At 42.1% G+C, this 15,573-nt stretch overlaps 1 protein-coding gene across 1 annotated transcript in view; it reads right to left on the reverse strand.

Annotated features, from left to right (window-relative positions):
- Nucleotides 1–15,573, reverse strand: part of FOXO1 (forkhead box O1) — a 61,484-nt gene that overhangs the window by 1,828 nt on the left and 44,083 nt on the right. The gene's annotated exons all lie outside the window — the stretch shown is intronic.

Below are 15,573 nucleotides of genomic sequence, written 5' to 3' on the forward strand. Positions count from 1 at the left end.
AACATACCATGCTTGTGAGTATTGCCACTAAGCATATTACTTGTGTTATGTCAGAAAACACATACAGAAAACCAGTTGAGAATTAAGTTCTAATTTTTATAAATAAACATCACAAATTGCCTAAGAAGTCATAAGGGAGAAAGGAATGCAAGCAGCATAGAGAAAATTGCATTTAAAACCTATGTCTTAAAACCATCTTTCTCTTTCAAAATTAACATTTTAATATGCAAAATTGACTCTCCTAATACCTGAGGACACAAGATATCTTGTGCCAAGACTGACCAGAGAAGCTTTTCATTATCTCCTCAGACACGAGTAATGTTTCGTGTTTTGTTCTTAAATACAAAAAGAAAGAAGAAACCAAAAAACACCCAAAATCCAAGCCCATGGGTTGACCTGTTAACAAAAGACTACCCTTTGCATTATCGAGCTGTGGACAAACACTTTTTTCCTCATGTAATTTTCTACTGAGCACACGTAAAGAATATTATATCAACAGAAAAGCTGACCTATACTTTTACATAATTGTTAACAAAAGGCCATAAGTTCAAAGTGCGCTGAAATAGTCAGCCATAGATTTTGGTAGGAGGGTGGGACAGTAGCACAGTCTACATGGGGACCCACAGTCTACACTAGGACTGCAATTTACATAGAACAAGCAGGAGGGAACCACAAAACAACACATGAAATGGGTAAACCAGAAATTAGACATCAATACAGAAAAATCAGTGTTGCAGTAGCCATCTTGCATTCATAGTAATTTTTAGCTAGGTGTCTAAAGAAAAATTGGGGGGAGCAAAAATGGAAAGACTGTTTCTAGAAAGCAGTAGTAAGGCTGATCTTGACCAGTAGGCCAATTATCCCAAAATACTAAATGGCTGCCAGATCTACAAAAGCTCTGTTCTCTCTTTCCTGTTTTTCTACCTTTTTCCTCCCATCTACTACCTTCTCACAAGTTTTTAACTTGACCCCCAAGACCCACTACAGCACCAAACCACGAGGATGATACAGCCCATGGAGCTTTGCGTGCCTTATGAGGCAAATCAGAGGACGAAGGACACAATCACTGTTCAGGTCTCTGGCTGCTTTTGCTGTATTTTCCAACCCGCAGTACTGCCTGTGACAGCAGCATCTCCAGAAATGTCTTCCTTCACCTTCTCTACTCTACCTGTCTTCCTGTGCACACCTGCTTTCTCAAAGATGCACATCTTTTCCCATTGCCTATACATCCAGCTGACAGAAGAACAGGAGCAAAGACCACATGGAGGCGTCAGGTGAAAACAGTCATCTCATGAGGCCTCGATCAAATCAGAGACAACAGGCTCAAATTCCCTGCAAGGGCCATGACACGTTGTAGACCACGGAAAGCCAACCAGCCAAAGCAGGCTTGGCCACCTGCTGAGCTCAACAGAAATGGTTACACTAGGGTCAAAGAGGAGACTTTCAGCAGATGAGGGCAGCAAGGATGTGTTACAGTCCTGTAACACCTTACAGGCAGCCATGTCCTGAGACAACCCCCAGAGGAGCACAGTGTCACCCCAAACAGGGGCACAAGGTGTTCTCTGACAGCAGAAGATGGCAGAACATGGCCTCATGGCAGCTCATTGTTCAACCAGCACAGCAAGGTGTCAAACCACGTGCCTAACCTCAGAAGCCTTTCCAACCTCTCCTTCCCCTCCAAAGAACCACCTTTAACAAATTATCCCAGTTAACCGTACATCAGCAACAATTTGAGTGTTTCCTTATTCAATTTTGAAAAGGAGCCACTCTCATATTAACTCATAATTAACATAGGGCTGTATCTCTTCACTGCAAGTAACCCCACAATCAAAATCTCATCCTCTGTCTAGCTACAGAGTGTTAAGCAAGGCCTTGAAATTTTATTTTCACCAGGTGCAGTTAACACATCAGGAGGGTAAGCCCAAAAATTCAGCTTTGGACTTGCCCGTGGCCCCAAGGGCTGACCGAGAAGCCTCGTGAGGTCTGCTTGGCACAGCCTGTTGTTTTCACTCGAGGGCCACAGCCGAATCCCCGGCTGACACAAGTCCAGCTCTAGAAATGTCGCAATAAAGTTGTTCTGCACGTCTGTTGATTAAAAAACCTCCTGCGCCAGTTCATTTTTTTTACTGTATTTTGTAAACATACCCAGTTGGCTCAGGCCTACTGTTTACTATCAAAATAGGCATATCAAACACACAAAACATCAGGCAGAGAAAATACCATTCTAAGACTCAGTTCCCTCTTCTCTGCAACAGAAGTGTTAAATATTTAAGAAATCACTGCTATTCCTTAGTCATCAAAAATGCTATAATCTGGTATGATTGTACTGAGGACATCTGAGGTCGCTCTTTGAGTAACAGAGCTGTCTCCTAACTCTGCCAGCAATGAAAAAAAAATTTTCCTAACAGGAAAAGGTTTGCGGCCCAGAGCTTGTTACATAAATTCCTGTTTTTCATGCAGCCAGCAGGACATTAAAGAAGCTATGATTTACTAATTTGGAAAAAGTGTTGAAGAGGTAAATCTTGGGAAAATATGCACTGCTGTTAATGATGTTGTGTCTACAAATCTTTGCCAGACACAAACATGACCTGATAAAAAAAAGTATAGTTTCAGCAGTGGATGCTGGCAGCCGGAGGAGCGGCGCAGCTGTCAGTGGCCAGGGTGCTCGGTGGCACCATCGGCCCCAGCACGCCACGAGATGCCTTCAGCTGCGGCTTTCAGCAGGACTTCGAGGCAAAGTCTCCCAAAACCTGGCCTGAATGACACGAAAAGCAAGCAGACACATTTTGAGGCGGGTTTCCGCACAGCGGTGACGCATGCCAGATTGCTCTGAGAGCATCCGTGCTGGAATTTTATCAAAACCTCGTCCGGATGGCAGCAGGCCTGCTGCCACCTGTGGGGTGTTTCCTGGGATTGAGTTTCTGCCTTTGAGATAAAGCACAAGAGAGCCTCCGCTCCTGTTTCGTCTGTGAACCAACTTCATGTCATACTTCAGCACACAGACCAGGAACTGTGGATATGCTTATCGCTACTTGCTGATTTAAGAGCAAAAATATGCAAAATCAGTATCTGCTAAATGCAACGTGATGAGCACATACCAGCTAATAAAACTCACGCAGTCAAGAAAATGATTCTTTTGAATCTACACACCTATATCATTCAGCTGCATTTCCAACATTTCCTACAGCTGAACTGCACTGCTGTGAGAATGCCCTGCTTGCTGCTCTTCTAAGCAACAACAACAACAAAAAAATCAAACTGCCTTACATTTTAAAAAAACTAAAGAAATAAAGGTCTTAGCCATTTAATCCCTGGGTGCAAGCAGCTCTGCTGATATCTAATACTGCATTTAAACCCAAGATATTCATACTGAAACATGCAACTCAAGTTGAACCTAATTGCCGAAAAAAAATCATACCCCTGTTACAAGTAAAGTTGCCTTGTTAAACTTGACAACGTTGTAAGCCTGTACTTACTGACACGAGACCACACAGTCACATTGGCCATCTTCCCTCCACCCTGGCCCTTGGAGCGTGCGAGGGAGAGGGACGCAGAGCAGAGCTCCTGTTTAACCCCACTGCAAACCTCTCCAAGCAGGATCTAACTGAGGATCTGTGAGCATCCAGGTAGCTGCAAGACCCAAACTTTGTAAAAGCACCTATGAGCGACCATGGTTTCCCCCACCCTCACACACAGGCACAGGCAGCACCCATTCAGCCACAGGGCCGCGATAGCCACCAAAAAGGAGAGCAAGGAATGGATGCAACAGTCAATACATTTTACAAAAATGAGTGGATTTGCTATCAAGGTACATATGCTGATGGTACTGCAATAAAGCACGCCATGGCATTTCAGAAAAGATTCACCAGTAACTAGGAACAAAGGCAGAAGGAGTTGGCCTCTGGTGGCAGATGCAGCCATAACAAACAGGGAGTCCATAAGAGGCCATAAGAGCAAGACTGCTTCCATAATACAAGGTCAAGCATTTCTATTAAAATTAACTGTCTACTGACAGCCCGCCAATTTTTCATTCAGAAGACATCTCAGCTTCCTACACCTCATCCAAGGGGACAGCCTACACATGTTGCTAGTCAGCTTGCACTACCATCAGCTGAAATGGCTACAAATACAGATTTGGGCATAGTATCTGACTGTAGTTTTCAGATCTCTCCAAACAATCTCTGAAATGGATTTGAAAGCTGGGGAGAAATTTTAAGGGAATACAACCCTCAAGACCCTCCAAGATAAGCACAATTCAAAAAAAAAGGGAAAAAAAAAAAAAAGAGAAGGGGGGAGATTGATTATTTATTTATTTTAACTGATAGAGAATACTGCAATAGGAAGATGCTTGGCAAAAAAAGTCAGGGCTGAGGACTGATAGCAGAGAAGTTCAGAGACCCATCAGCTAACATCATCAGTGTTGAAAGTCTCTGTTGTGATCAGCGGTGGCTGGCACATGAGCCAGCTGTGTTAACCTGTCCTGATACTGACAGCTTACAGCAGGATTTGGAACCAGCAGAGTCCCTCTGCGGAGGCAACACCAAAGCAAAAGCTTTGCAGCAGAGAAGGGAAGACCCCAGGATTTCCATATGCTGTTACAGAGAACATCAGACCTGTCTCTCAAGGTCTGTGTATGGGGACTCTACAGCAGGTCCAGACGTTCAAACTACCTCCTCTTCTTGGAACCCCAGTAGCAAGGACCACTCTAAAAAGAAGGCACAAAAAAACTCCTAGGAAAGTATGCAAAGAACAGGAAGCTCACCAGCACATTTGGTTAGGGTTCCTTCAGCATTACCAGACAGACAGCAGCAGCAGGGGCTAACTGTGGCAAGTGGCACCACATAGCATCTATCCAAGGCTAAGCTAGACCATGTCTGGTAAAACAGGAAGGTCTGCTTGGAACAGTTACACTGCCTGCACCCACTTTGCTGTGGTTTCCAGCCATCCTGCCAAGTTTGCAGGAGCAGAGTGAGGAGGCTAAGGAGGAAAGAGAACACTGATAACTCCAGATGCACCAGAATTTCCTTGGTACAGCAGTCTGGTGTAAGGCAATCCTGTTTGTCTTATCTAACAACTACGAGATACAAGAAGTTCAGATGCAGATGCTGCACATGAAGCTTGGGTTTGCCTCAGAGCTAGTGTTGGATACTCAAAAGCGTTTGGTCAACAGATAGCACAATTGTTCATAAAACAGCCTTAGCCTGGTTTCTCTCAGAAAGGTTCCTGATACCACATTGTTCACCAACACAACCACACATCTGGCTGCAGTGTCACAAGCTTCAAATGCTAATGAAATAGCTATCTTTGACACCCAATTGTAACATTCTTTGATTACAGCTCAGAAACCTTCTCCATTTTCAGATAAGAGGGTGGACTGAAAGCATGTCACTCAGCCTCAGGTCAAAGAGTCATATTTAGAAGATCCTGGCAATTTGCCACCTGCAGCTGCATGAAGGTGGAAGGGCAGGATTTCCTCCCAAACAGGTCATGCTTTTTTGGGTCCTTTGTTCTTGGGGGGGTGCTTTTGTTTGACTTAATTTTTGTCCTGCACTGTTATACAGTTAAAAAGCATCAGCTGGAAGAAGTGCAGAAACACTTCAATCTTGCCAGAGGGATCCTGCACTGTTTCTCTTGTGCTCGTCATTACAGACAGTGGCATAGCAAGGGTTTTTCACAGACCACCACCCAGGAATCACCATCTCCACACATGGAGATACTTTCATAGACTGTTTCATTTGATAAGACTTCAGCAATGCACCCCTTGTTCCATGCACAAATGTACAAGAATGGGACAGACCCTGTTACCACGGTATGGTCACTATACATGTCTGTCCTGCACAGAGGGGGGACTCGTATGATGACATGTCAATGGCATTAATCCAAGTCCTGCATATTCTGCAGTTAAGTCCACAGATTTATACTCTCCTATGCTTCCTCCTCATAGCTGTAGAAGACTAAAAAACTTTGGACACCAAGGGGGCTTGGCCATCCTCCAGGTTGCATCCTGCTGCCACATGTGACACCAGGGACTAGATAGGATTTCACAACCACTGGAGCTTTCTCCTCTGGAACATGGTATGTAGTAACAGATAATATGGGCACAGCTCCAGACATTGATTTTTAAGGGACTTGGCTATCCATACTTACATGTCAGAACTGGCAGCTCTACTGACATGTATTTGAGTAATTCCCAATTGCTCTCCCCAGATACCCTGCTCTTTCTTCCAGGCAGACTCTTTTGAAGTACTTTTCCATAATGGCAGTCTGGACGTTTCTAATAAGATGATAATGCCTGTCTACTTTCCCTACATGGGCATTTAGAAAGAACAAGCACAAAAACCACAAACAAGGTAAAGCACAGTATGAGAAGTATACATTCAGGGGAAGCACAAACCTGGATACTGTTCCACATATGATGACCCCAACCAAAACTTCTTATGGCCACCCTTATGTTTTCTGTACCTCCAAGAGAGCAACAGAGCCACAACCAGGTTAACGATCACCTGCATCAGTGCCAATACTCTGTTTTACAACTATATTTATTTCTATAACCACAATACAGGCATGACATAATATCAACACAGCATACACCAAATATATAAACATTTGCTAGCATTTCAAAGCCAAGGAAACTAAGTGACACTGATTAGGAAAAACAACAGACGAAGATGCATATGAAAACTGTGAGATTTTTAAAAGGGATTTGTCAAATGGAACTTCCTCCCCTCTCTGGTAAAATCATCTGGAAAGCCAAGACAGCCAACAGGTTTGTCTAAAAATCTATTGGTTTTCACAGGTGAAAGAAAGGCAACAATAAGAAGGCAGCACAATATTATAAAAAAGAAAGAAAAAAAAGCAAAGAGCCATCAGGATAAAACAAAAGTTGTGAAGTGTAGAAAATAAGGGAAGAAATAAATATCAGATTAAAAAAAAAAAAATCAAAGCTAGCGGAGATAACTATGTATTTGGTGATCCAGACAAATGCTAACACTGCCTTTACAAAACTGATGCAGTGAGCTTTCTATTCCACCAGATTGAAAACAAGCGTTTGACAAATATAAGGATTCCATATTTGTAAATAAACATTTCTGTTTGCCACAAATAGGAACATATACATGTATGCAATATATATGTATACAGCTTATGACGAAGAAGCATTTCCCAAGTCCACTAGTAACACAGGAGGCCAACACTGGGGCCTCATCAAAGAGGAACATTTCAAAGTCAGGATGCCTTATAACTGAGGCCTCTTCTCCTCCCTCTTCAAGCACAATCAGTAATGCAAAACCAGCAAAGCAGGAGGACACATGCATAACCTGGGTGCCCTGACATCAGTTCCAGATGCTATCATAGAAAAACTGATAAAGGATTCAATTAACAAACCATCAGAGGTCAGGGATATAATTAATGTTTTTCAAAACAGTCCTACAGAATATAGGCCATCAGGCATACAAGAAAAATACAGCTTTTGCTCGAGAAAGATAAGTGAGAGAACATCTGCAGATATGCCAATGCCACACCAAATGACAGCGCAGCCAAGATTAGCACCATGCACCACTGCTAATGTATGCTCATCAAAGGGATTAAAACCATTAAAACTATCTGTAGTGCAATAAGCCATGAGGAAGGCTGCTGCGATTCATGATGGGCAGGTAGCCCTCTTACAATTATTCACTGCAGCCTCTAACGCAGCAACCAGGAATGCAACTGCATAGGGGACGCAGGCACCACAGCAGCAGTAACGGTTTGAGGCAAAGCAAACGGCTTGAATGCAGAGCACAAGCAGGTTATTGCAAGGAAAACATGAGTCACATTTTTAAGCAAAGTTTATTAGAATAAATAAAAATTTGGAGTAATAAAGTAGCAGTTCATCCATATAATGCCAGAATGACTAATAGCTTAAAATTTTATTCTGTGACTATAGTAAAGAGAGACTAAGGGATGTTTATTTTTTTTCAGCCGGTGGGAATAATTATGATCAGTAGGACAAAAAATGTTAATCACTCGTTTCCTGTTTAACAGACAGCCTGTTTCACCTCTGCCACTCTCCACGGTTACACCCAATTCATCACAAAGACTACAGCACTGTTTATAGAAAGCTTCCCCTTTTTTTTTTTCTTTCTAAAACTAAGCTGCTTTTTATTGACATTCATTAGCTCTAATTAAGAGGTACAAATGTGTATACATGCTAAATATATCAATACTTATTAGACTAGCAGATAACCTTAAAAGGAGTACTGGTAACATGTTCTCACCAATAAGAAGCAGTAAGGTGAAAAACAGGCCAAAGTCTCAGTCTAAACCACAGAGGTGAGAAACATCATAGTCCAAAAATAGTGCTCATCTTTTGCATTGGTCTTTGTGGACACACAGAGAATTTCCAAAAACTTTAAAAAAAAAGAGATAGAGATTAAAAAAAAAAAAAAAAAAAGAAAACCAGACACGATTACTCCAAAAGCTTTAATACGGTAAGTGAAATAACCCGGAAAAGATCCCTGCCTAAGAAGTCACATAAGCTTTACATAAAAAAAGCCCTGCATAATGACCAAAGCAGTCATGTGCCACTTGCCTAGGCAAAGGCACAAGCAGACCTAACCCTAAATGTTCGGCTTCAGTTGGATGCTTTACTAGGGAGCCACACATCTTCTCTTCAACTTCATGGATCAAGACTACTTGCTTTCACAAAATCACTGATAACGTAGGGGTTGGAATGATTACCACAACCTGATGGATTTACAAGCAATAGGCTACCCACAACAGTGGAAAATAAGTCAAAACTGAGGCTGGTAAAGCAAAGAAGGATGCACTGGTGACCCGGGCTAGTCCATCACATTTGCTGTGCTGCCCACGGGCTAGCAATGGCTGAAAAGGCTTGAGGACTTCATTTCACCTGCAACAACGCCCACTGCCTGGCCATAGACCTCTCCTTAGGGACACAGAGAAGGAGCAGCTGCCAGTTTGCAGCCGTGGATCCACAGATGGAGCGAAGAGCACCTGCAGCACTGCTCCTACACACAGTGCTCCTACGACACACAAACTCATCTGACAAGGCAGCAGAGAGATATTTCCTTGTTCACAGGAAGGGCACCAAGCCCGTCTGTATTTCTTACCTTGGGAAGCAACATACCAAGGGGGAGGTACGGACACCATAATATAAAAAGTTGCGTTGATGTAGATTGTGTAGATTGAAAAAATATATAAAAATCTCCTTATTACACTCGTACTAGCATAGCAGAGGGAGCCTTTGCCTTTAGCAAGCAAAGGATTCAAATTCTCCGGACATGGGTGTCACTGCACACTAGTTTTTCAGAAACAAAGAGTCAATGAAAGCTGCAAGCTTCCTTTGCAGCAGGGTTAGCTGTGCCCCACAGGAAATCCCTGGCTGAAGGAAACTGCAAGTCTTGTAAAAAGAAGGGCAAAGCCTTCCATTTACAGGCTGAACGATATCTTACACTGCATCTCACTACGCATTTGATCTTTGACTACAGCAAGTGCAAGGATAGGCTAGCAAAATTTTAGTGTAGTAGCCAAAACTACAAGAAGGAAAATAAAACAGAGTTGAGCAGGATTTTTTGTTTGTTTTAGTGCATCTTTAGAGACTCTTTACTACATCTAGTGGTAAAGATGCTGAAGGTGTTACATTTGTAAGGGGACAGTGTCAGCTTAAAAATAACAACCACCCTCTGGATTTCACCTAATGTTGTAAATATCTGATGTTGCTGTAGTAACCAAGAGAAACTGAGGAAAGAAGACAGGGACATTTCTCTTTCCTTTAGCTTCTTTTGTATGTGAGTACAGTCCAGTGTATAAAGCCCCTGTTTTTACGATTTATTTTTCCTCTAGCCACTTATCCCTTTATCTCTCCTTTAAAAGCAAATAAAATATCCTTTTCTTGTAACCAAAATATTAGCAGAAAAAAAATTCTTAAGTTTTTATTAAAATGGCTTAAACAGGATCAGATTTCAGTTCTCTTTAAACTACTGCATCATCTGCAAATACGTAGATAAAGGCTATTGCCTTATGCAGTCAATATTTGCTCATTTTTCTTTTGTGTTCTGTTTTTCGTACTTGCTCTTTACTCCAAAGTTAAAAGAAGCAAGCAGAGATTTCCAATTACTCCTCTTTGTACCTCCTAAAGAGGCAGCACATATACTAGGTATTGTGTTTCTGCTCAGCTTCTTTGAACACAGTCTGCCTTAGTACATTTTTCCCCCACCACAGAAGCATGCCAGACCACCAGCACACTCTCTTTGGGAGAGCTCTTTCCAATTCAAGCTTGCTCCCATAGCCTAGTAGATTTTATATAATATGATTTACTACCACAATGCCCACAAAAAACCCTCATCCAAATTCCATTATAGCCTAGAGCCATATTCCAGTGTGCACTCCACTGTCTGGCCAGTTGCAGCCACCCTCTTTCACATAAGGTGTGATTTATACTTGAAGGAATTTTAGTTTATTTTCTTGCAAGAGGGTCTCAGGACGCTGAGGACTCCTGATGGGTGGTTGCACTGTTCATGCCAGTGTCTTCCTCTTGAACACTGCTTTCCATGACGTTCTCCCGGCTGCAGTTTCAAGAAACGCTGGCACTCATCACTGGTTTTTATGACATCTGTTGAGCATTACAAAGCCACAGTCACCCAATCTTGCAAATGTGTAGCACCAACTCTGAACCAAGTTACCCCCAGACACACTCGCAACTTTCAGTAAGCTACAGGAGGCAGAGTACTATTTCTCAAAGCAAGCTGGACATATAGAGGACGGAAATCTAAAGGGCAATTTCTTCCCTCACACTGATTTTGGAAGCATTCCTATTCCCTCACTACTGTAGGCTGTGCTCTGTACTTAACAGACCCTTATTAAATCAAAGGACTATTTACAATCTACATACTGGCAAGTCCACATTCCCATAGAACGTCATCTGGCAACAGTGACTTAAACCATCAGCTCTGTATTTACTTGCTCTCCTCCTTCCCAAACAAGAAAGTAAAAAGGACAAGAAAAAGCCAAGTTTTTAATGATGAAAATGGAACTGACAGAGTAAAGCCCAAGAGCTCTGGTGCATCGGCATTCATCACAATACCCAAACACCCATTTTTGTTAAGAACAGTAAAATATTACAATAAGGACAATAAAAAGGACTTGGGACCTTTTACATACATACGTGATGCTACAGAGGTGCAGGACCACGCTGGACACAAGATAAGACAGCTCCCACAGCAGGGTGCTGTTATGCAAAAACAAGGCTTGTGAGGCCTTTTGGCTGCTCTTTTCCTCCTGCTAACAAGGTCTAATTAATCTCCTCTCATTACTATTTCTCTCCATTTGATATATGCAAGGAGACTGGCATCACCAGCACACCTCACTTCTTCCATTCCCCTGGACAGAGTCTGCTCTGGGTACACTGGGGACTGCCAGGTGCAACAGGAGGCATCCCAGGAAGGACACTGCCATCACACTCATCAGTTCAGAGAAGAAAACACTGTTTTTTAAAAGCCTCCCATCCCCCTTCACTAATCTCACAAACTCAAAAAATTCTTACCAACTTTTGGATTAGGCTCCCTCCTCCTGGAGGTCACAGTCTTCGCTTGGTGCAAACTTCACCACCATCGCTCCCACCCCCCCTTCAATGAGAAGCTCATGGGTAACTGGGCAGCCTGAGCCTGCCTGGCTAGTTATTCAGATTTAAGGACTGCAACATCCAACTTCGCACTCACAAAGGCTGCCATGGGCCTCCCATCCCTCCCGAGCCTTTGCCTGAAGATGAGGAAGGCAAAGGAGCTCTCCTCAGACAGGCACTAAAGCACTATGGCAAAACCACAGCCAAGACAGGGATCTAAAATGCCCTAACCAATTCAAAGGGCTGAAATAAGGAAATCTTAAGACACCTTACAAGGACTTGCTCAGTATTTGTCTCCTTCTGACAGCTTTTGCTTCTTTTAAGTACCACAGTTTAGTTTTCCTTCTTGCAGAATTTCAGAGAGAGAAGCAACACAGCCCTCTGTGCAGCTCTGAAGACACACAAGCTCTTTTCTTGAGCAAATTGACTTATTAGGTCAGAATAGGGCATTCGTTTCAAAAACTAAATTTAAAAAAAAAAAATTTACAGGACACCAACTTACATCAGATTAAAAATAGCAGGAATGTCAGCAGTAGGAGCTGTCATTTGCAACAGCTATCAAGACACAGGAAGTTACTTACTCTGTGGATCACATAACGGCCTCTTTAAAAGCAAGGATGAAATGGGAAAAAAAGCAAGCATGTTTACTGAGGCATGTTTTCCAATATTATGTCTCAACCCAAGTTTGTTTATGGAGTTTTATAATAATTTGTCATTGATACATCTATGGATTTATGTCCACAGATTCATTAAACTGCTGGCAAACCAGCAGACACTGCAGCCCTTGCTGCTCTTGTTCAATTTTTGGATTATTTTCAGTTTCCACATCTTCTTTTTTTTAAAAAAAAAAGAAATTAAAGTCTTCCCCTGGAAAGTCAGGTGTTTTCAAGTATTTTGTTTGTTGATTATTCATGTAGTCATAAATTACACAGAGTATTTGGCAGACCATGCCTTTCTCTGTTAAAACATTTGTTTTTACTTTTTAAGTTATTGTTTAGATCCTGGTCATAACATGCTTCAGGTTGTTTTGAACAGCGAAAAGGAAATAAGCAATATTTTAACTTATATCACACTGTAACAACATCAAGTGCCTACGCAGCAATACGCTGCCTTTTCAACTTTCTTCCTGTCCACTGCTGACTTACAATGGCAAGAAGATAATTCATAATTTTACACAGCTTTGCAACCTGCAAACACAGCTATGATTTGTCTCACAAGCATGACCAGAGCAAAACACAAATGAACAGGAGCAAGAAACAGGATGTAAAGGAAAAGCTGAATATAAAGTAACCATATTTGCTGAAGGTTGGTTTTGAAATCATAGGAAAACCAACAAAGCTCTTCTGGAGTCAGCTCAGATGCAGCCAGGCATTGCAGGTAACACAGTTGGAAGAGGCAGAGCCCCAGCAAGGCACTGTTTGCCTACGTTCACCCTGACACTAAGGCAGAGAGTTAGAAAAGAGCCTTTGAACTACGTGCCATCCCCGCTGCTCATCAGGATCATGGTCTGCTGGGGACATGATTACTAACCCATCGTGACTCCTAAGAGTACGCCCTCTGGATTAGAAAAGAGAGACATCGTTCCAAAAGTCACACAATTCATTCAAAACAGTCTCTGCACCAAAGCAGAAATTATGGAACTCCATTTCAGGAATTTCTCAAGGATTTTTTTCTATAGGGCTAAGTTGGACTTTATTTTTCAAGCATTCAATTCTCAGTCATGCAGCAGGATTTCTGCCTCTCTGCCATTAGAGAAGTCTTAGAAATCCCAATAAATAAGAGGTATGAAACATGACTGTTTCACTACATGTTTTCCTGTGGCCATCTTTATGAAAAATATATCTTGAAAATTTAAGTTTGCATTTTGACATAACATCATATTCATGCCTCAAGTCCTCCAAGCACACAGGCTCAAAAAACCAGCACTCTGTTTTCAAACAGCAGAGTGAATGACCCCACCTAATAATACCTTATTTTGGATCCCCCTAACATGAACTTTGAAAGATCTCATTTTCTAGGAAAACACAGACTTCTGATTCAAAAATAAAGGTGCTTGGCAAGATAACTCGCTCTCCCCACAAACATCTACAGACTACCCCAGCACATCTCAGTGCACCACAGCCATTCAAAAAGATCGTTTTTTTGGAGGTGGAACACATTTACCAACTTACCTGCAGAACATTTCTGGCAAACCAGCAATGACAGAAGAACTCCTTCCCCCATCCTCAAATTTCAAGTGTGTAACTAAATGAAAGTAAAAGGAGACATGCAAGAAAGCGCAGATCTGCTTGTCTGTAAATCGGAATAGCCCATGGACATTTTCGAGCTGCCAACTTCCAAAGTTGCTATGTCAGCCCCTGAAACATAGCAACTGGGGATGGGGCTGAGCCAAGTTATTGCCAACTGGGCAATAATAGTTGGGACAAAGATAGTTTTCACAAAGATAAAATCATGTGCCTCAATTATTTTTTCTTCCCTTTCTCTCCCACCACCAGTTGTCTATATGCCAGGCTTGACACCTGGCATCACCGTTCTCTACTTCTACTTTAAATTAAATTTAACTATGCCAGCTTGACCAAGATACAAAGGAGCCTCTCCAATAGAGCAATATTGTACTGGAGCCTCTGTCTGACAAAGATGGTATCTGAAGTTCCAAAAAAAGCAGCGGTAGAAGGTGAGAGTAAACCTAGGTAATAGCAGTTTACCTGCTTTTACACTTGAGCAATATTGAATGTATCTACTTCACAGTGCTTGGTCTTTAATAATAGGAAAGCTCACCTACCCTACCCATTCTCCAACCTTTCCTCTTCCCTTACTCCCTACTTGCCCCCTGGAATAAAAGTAATAAAATCAGACAAGATAACAGAATACTTATCTGCTCACAGGGCAGAGTCTTGATCTCAACATTTACAATCTAGCTGATGTTTGCCACAAGATCAAGTTTCTATCTCTTAAAAGGACTACAATTAGCAACTGCTGATTTAACTACAGGTTCCTCATTTACCTGGGAAGGAGAGGGAGCTGAAGGAAAGAATGTTTCTTCCAAGACTGGCTTTGTAAAAAAGGTACTTCCAAAACTCAGCTTTGGAGCAGTGACCAAAGGATCTGGACCTAGTACCTTGAAGATATCTAGGCATCAATTACTATTTTAACAAAGCCTAGCGCCCCCTTAGACATTCCTTTTAATGAAATGCTCAAGGCATGAGCTGAGTTCAGGACCTATCACTTAAAAACAAATTGCACACGTCAGGCTCAAATAATGGAAACCGGCAAAATGTCCATGGGCTCAATCCTCCTTTTTCCTCCTCCGTCAATTATTCAAAGACCCCCCATTCACTCCTCCTCTGCTGTCTGCTTCCTTCAACACGAGGTATCTCTGGCGCATCTGATAAGGAAGCTCAGAGTTATCCTGCTCAATGTTTGCCTAACAACAGCAGCCACCCCACACACACATATACATTCAACACATTTGACTGATTTTCCAACGAGAATAGTAGCTGCGTAATTTTTACAACAAAAATACAAATCTCTGTGCTCTACAGCTCTTTAAAAAAAAAAAGTGATACCTTAAACAGAAAAGATTACTCTTTTTTTTAGCAGTTCTCACCTATTTCCATCTATTTTTGTGTTAAGTATTCAAAAGTGAAAACATTCAAGATTGAGCATGATCAACAAAAGCATTAAGACACACATCCACCCCTAAGGAGAATTGTAGAGAAGTCTGTGATTTGTACAAAGCCCCCAGCTGCAGCGACTTCTGTGCAGTATGGCTGGCTAACACATTTAAAGCAGGCTTAAAGGCCTTTTAACCCTAAGAAATAACTTGCCAGAGAGCAGCAGAGACAAGGCTCTTGCTTCCTAGCACAGCTAAGGCCACACCGCAACCTTTGCATCAGCTTGCATGCCTCCTCTGCATTGCCACAGAGGCTGACCACTTCTCAAATAGCCTTAAC

Source organism: Leptosomus discolor, chromosome 1 (genome assembly GCF_034619465.1).
Source record: "Leptosomus discolor isolate bLepDis1 chromosome 1, bLepDis1.hap2, whole genome shotgun sequence".
NCBI lineage: Eukaryota > Metazoa > Chordata > Aves > Leptosomiformes > Leptosomidae > Leptosomus > Leptosomus discolor.